Below are 5565 nucleotides of genomic sequence, written 5' to 3' on the forward strand. Positions count from 1 at the left end.
TTTCCCATCGCCTCCTAGGATGCATCTATGTCGTCCTTTAAGTTGGTTTGATCTAAGGGTTCAAGTTGGACGCTCCGGCCTATATAACCAGCCCCTGCCCTCCCCTCCAGAACACGCTGCCATAAGTGAAGATCAGACCAGAAATTAGGGTTTCCAAAGAGAAGAGAATAGAACTCCAATTCTTAAAGTTTCTAGTATAGGCCAGCTAGCTAGGTTCAAGTAGAGTTTGGGCTATCGCTCAGGATCCAGATCTACCGTCTGGAGACTGGTATAGCTATTGTATCTCTTTATTTATGACTTTGTGCTACTTCAATATTATATTGCTATTTATTATGTTCCTAGTTTGCTCTAGTAATATGCTTGATATAGTTATGATTGATGCTGAATATATGCAAATGTTCGCAAAGCTCTTAGCTCAGTACTCGAGTGAGTTAAGTGGATGACATTATGTAAGCATGGTGCTTAGATATTGTTTGCCTGCGGATGCATTCTGCACTCTGGGTCATGTGGTAGATCGTGAATGTGACACTCTCGTTGAGTCCTTTGTAGTCCACTCCCCGTTTGTAGAGCACATAGAACATGATTGCAATGGAAGACAAGGTCTGTTCTTAATCATCCTTAGTAATGTTCCTTATGCATAGATCCAAAGTTAGTTATACTATAGATGAGAGTGTATATATTTGGGTGTACAAAAGACTTAGTACATAAGTAATGACTTAGGAATCTTTTGCTCTTAACGAATCTCCTATTTAGCCTTACTACATTTTATGAGTATCTATTTCTATCTCTGGAACACCATTATTACCTTACACTTATCATTTATTTATCAATTGGCTTACCCCTGCCATAGCATGAGAGTGGTTTTATCATAAGTATACATATTTGTCAATATCTCTATGCCAACACAACCCCATAGCTCCTCCATGTGGATAAAATATAAATAACTTGGTATACTCCCAGGTGAAATGCTATAATGGTATATTATCTGTGCGCTTGTAGATACCTTATATATATAGTTTACAAGTGTTCTCATAATTACAAACAACGCATTTCTGGCATCATGCTAGGGATGACAACTTAGTTAAGAGTGATGCTAAGAAATGTCAACACCAACCTAGCGGCGCCTCGCCCTCCACTTCGGTGTGGTGTCCTCTCGAGTCTTCTGGAACCTTCTGGGGTTGTTTTCGCTGTGGATAAGCATGATTAAGTCTTTCATCTAGGTCCACCTTGATAGTTTTCTGGATAAACCCTACAGAAAATATAGATTCACCAAAACTCGTGGAATTTGTTAGGTTAAACCCCTAGACCTTCATTGGTGATTATATTTATGCCCTTATACTTGTTATATTGATAGTTTATAATGGTTGTTAACTACTATTGATGGTAGCTATCATCCATCATAAACCGTCAACCTTACTTGAATAAATGCATAAAAAGGATCACCAACATAGACTTAGGGGTTTAAACTAACAATTTCCATGAGTTTTGGTGAATCTATGTTTTAGCAGGGATATTCCAAAAAACCAGCAAGGGGTTCAAAACGTCAAATAAAATCATGCATATGTGCAGCAAAAACTACTCTAGAAGGTTCCAGAGGCCATGAGGAGGCATGACAGGTGGGGCCGGCCGGAGACTGGTATAGCCATTGTATCTCTTTATTTATGACTTTGTGCTACTTCAATATTATGTTGCTATTTATTATGTTCCTAGTTTACTCTAGTTATATGCTTGATATAGTTGTGATTGATGATGTGTTTATGCATATGTTCGCAAAGCGCTTAGCCCAAGACGCACGTGGGTTAAGTGGTCAACATTATGTAAGCATGGTGCTTAGATATTGTTTACCTATGGATGTATTCTGCACTCTGGGTCTTGTGGTAGATCATCGATGTGACACTTCCATTGAGTCCTTTGTAATTCACTCCTCATTTGTAGAGCAAGTAGAACACGGTTGCGAAGGGAGACAAGCTCTGTTCTTGATCTTCCTTAGTAATGTTGCTTATGCATAGATTCAGAGTTAATTATGCTAGAGATGAGAGTGTATATACTTGGGTGTACAAAAGACTTAGTAAATAAGGAATGACTTAGGAATCTTTTGCTCCTACCGAATCTCCTACCTAGTCATGCTACATTTTATGAGTCTCTATTTCTATCTCTGGAATTATTATCAATGCTTCACACTTATCATTTATTTATCATTTGACTTACCCCTGCCATAGCATGAGAGTGGTTTTATCATAAGTATACATATTTGTCAATATCTCTATGCCAACAAACCCCTAGCTCCTCCCTATGGATAAAATATAAATAACGATACTCGGTATACTCCTGGGTGAAATGCTACAATGGTATATTATTTGTGTGCTTGCGGATACTTTAATATATATAATTTTTTCTGAGATTACAAGTGTCATTAATAATTACCAACAACACATTTCTGGCATCATGCTAGGGATGACAACTTAGTAAAGAGTGATGCTAAGAAATGTCAACAAGCATTTCTAGCACCGTTGTCGGGGAGGGGCACATGGCTAAGAGAATTGATCAAATAAATACTTATTGATAAAATCATAACAACTCTGATTTAGCAGGCTTACCCTTGTTTGTCTTTGTCCATATCTTATGTAGGGTATTGCAGGATTGGTCAGAATCAACCAAATGAAAAAGGAAGCTCAACACCAGTTTCTGAAGTTATGGCTAACAAGACTCTACGTGAGTTCTCTTCTCCAAGCACCGAGAACATCCGCACTGGACCAACACTCAAAACCAACAACCTTGAGTTCGATCTTAGGCCAAGCCTCACCAACATGGTGCAAGCTGCCCCATTCAATGGAAAGGCACATGAAGATGCTAGTGCTCATCTTCAGAATTTTCTAGAGATTAGTAGCACAGTCGTCATCAAGGACGTTGCTCAAGACATCATACTACTTCGCTTGTTTCCATTCTCATTAGTGGGAAAGGCGAAGCAATGGTTCTACACCAACAAATATAACATCAATACAATGGCAAAGTGTTCAAAGGCCTTCCTAGAAAAGTTCTTCCCTATAGGCAAGACAAATGCCTTAAGAGGAAAGATTTCTAATTTCCAACAGCAGAAGGGAGAGACCATTCCAGAAGCAGGGGAACATTTCCAAGAATGTGTTTTAGATTGTCCTCATCATGGAATGGAAGATTGGTTGCTCATGCAAAGTTTCTACCATGGATTAACTCAGAAAGCTTGCGAACAACTTGATGCCATTGCTGGAGGATCATTTATGTCACTCACCCTTGGAAAAGCTGAAACTCTTATGGAAAAGATAGCCTCTAATCAAGGCTGGTCAACATGCAACATCCGATCATGTAATAAGAGTGAAGAAGTACCAGAAGAGGTGTGTGCACTATCAACCAAGATGGATGTACTATTAAATTGGCTCGAACAGCGAGACAATTACAAGGGAGATCGTCAGGCCATTCAAGATGCTTTCAATGCTCAAAACACATGTGGAGAATATTTGGGGGTTGAATTCCCTAAATATCAAGAGGATGCAAACATCATTGTCAACAATTCAGGTTCACAACAACAGAGACAAGGATGAAATCAACTACGGTCAACTTACAAAGGTAAGTACCTAGGTAACAATTATAAATCTTTTAATCTCAAGCAACCATCCTTAAGAGACTTAGTCTTAGAACAAGCTAGGATTAATGAGAATATTTCTAAAAAGCTTGCTTTTAATGATAAGGGCCTAGAAAACATAAATACTAAAATTGATAGTTTTTCTTCTGCCATAAAGGACCAACTTAGCTATAATAAAAAGACAGAATCTCAATTAGCCCAGTTGGCCGCTGCTCTGCCTTTTGCTACTAACCTTGAAAAGGTCAACGCTATAACCACAAGATGTGGCAAGCCTACTTGTGATCCGCCGTATCCAATAAGGACAGGTAAGACACAAGTGGTAATACAGGATGAGGAGAAGAGAAACGATGAAGTTGAAGAAGTTGAGCCACAAGAGCGAGAATTACAATAAGATTTTCATGACACTACCTTCCTACCATTTCCATGCAGAAATTAAAAAGCAAAAATGGATAAGCAGTTTGGTAAGTTTGTAGAGGTAATTCAAAAGTTATATATCAATGTTCCTTTGCTAGATGCCATACATGTACCCACCTATGCGAAGTATCTCCGAGACATCCTCAACAACAAAAGACGACTACCCACCACTAAAGTAATCAAGTTGATAGAGGAGTGTAGTGCGGCCATCCTAAACACATCACCTATCGAGAAGAAGGATCCAGGGTGTCCCACTATCGATTGTTCGATCGGAAGCCAGAACTTTGAGAATGCGTTATGCGATCTTGGAGCAATTGTCAGTGTTATGCCTAAGAAGGTCTTCGACAAGCTCAACTATTCAATACTTACACCAACATCGATGTGTTTGCAACTAGCCGACCAATTGGTCCTCTACCCTATAGGAATCACCAAGAATATTCTGGTAAAAATACAAAATTTCTTTGTTCCTATGGATTTTGTAGTACTTGACATGCAGGAGGACATGAAGACACCTCTCATTCTTGGGAGACCCTTCCTGAGCACTACAAATGCGCACATTGTTGTCGGAGCCGAAGAAATCAAATTCCATATCAACAGCAAGGAAGAGTGATTCGCCTTCAAGTCAAGACAAGAACAATGCTCTAATTTGGAATGGTATAAGAAACAAGTTCACCCGTCATGGTCTCCATCTCTGGGACCGAAGGACGCACACGAGGAATAAACGCGAACGGAGAAGTCCGGTTCGGTGGACTCAAAATTCCGAACCCTCGCCGGGAGGTAACTCGTTATTTATCCATATTTACTTTTTCTACTTTTGCATATTTACTTTTCAATACTTGCATTAGAAAACTAAAATAAAAATTCTCATCATGGCATTATAAAAATTCAAGCCCCATGTAAATAATTTTTACGAAGCGTAAAAACCCCGTAGGGAATATTTACCATTGAGGCGTAAAATTTTAAAAATACCATCATTCATCTTCTTATATTTCATAGATTCATAAAATATTTTTTGCATCACATTTTTATACATGCATATATGGTAGAAATAAGGGCACTGGGACCCACTCAACCACCACCTATCACTTCCATCACCTCCATATCTCCACTTTCACCTTCTTATCCTCCACTATCACTCTCCACTGGCCATATCCACCGAAAGAGCACTGAAGGGCACCAACATTTGCTTAAGCATGAAGCAAAGAGGGATCAGGAAAATGGAGAGGCCATTTGGCCATGAGGAGGGCCTGCTACTGTGTCACCTATAAATCCCACTCCTCCTGCTTGTGGCCTCACACACAACTACAATTCACACTCCCAAGTCCAAAATTCCAGAAGTCACTTTCGTAGTTTAAAATTCTCTTGGTAGAAGTAGTTTTGGAGTAAGAAAAAAAGATTGAGAAAGTTGAGAGTGAAAGTGTTGCTAAAATCTTGAGAATGAGAGAGAGAAGTGCTGCTAAAATTTGAGCAAGAAAGAGAGGGTTTGAGAGTGGTAGTGCTGTCCAAATCAAGAGAGAAAATTAAGGAAGAATTAG

General features: G+C 39.2%; 1 non-coding gene across 1 annotated transcript; it reads right to left on the reverse strand.

The window, feature by feature from the left end:
* Nucleotides 1-3058: 3058 nt before the first annotated feature.
* LOC136490525 (small nucleolar RNA R71) lies at nt 3059-3165 on the reverse strand. Its single transcript, XR_010767804.1, has one exon. It is a non-coding gene; the product is annotated as a small nucleolar RNA R71 (small nucleolar RNA).
* Between the last annotated feature and the right edge of the window lie 2400 nt (nt 3166-5565).

This window comes from Miscanthus floridulus, chromosome 10, assembly GCF_019320115.1.
Source record: "Miscanthus floridulus cultivar M001 chromosome 10, ASM1932011v1, whole genome shotgun sequence".
Lineage (NCBI taxonomy): Eukaryota > Viridiplantae > Streptophyta > Magnoliopsida > Poales > Poaceae > Miscanthus > Miscanthus floridulus.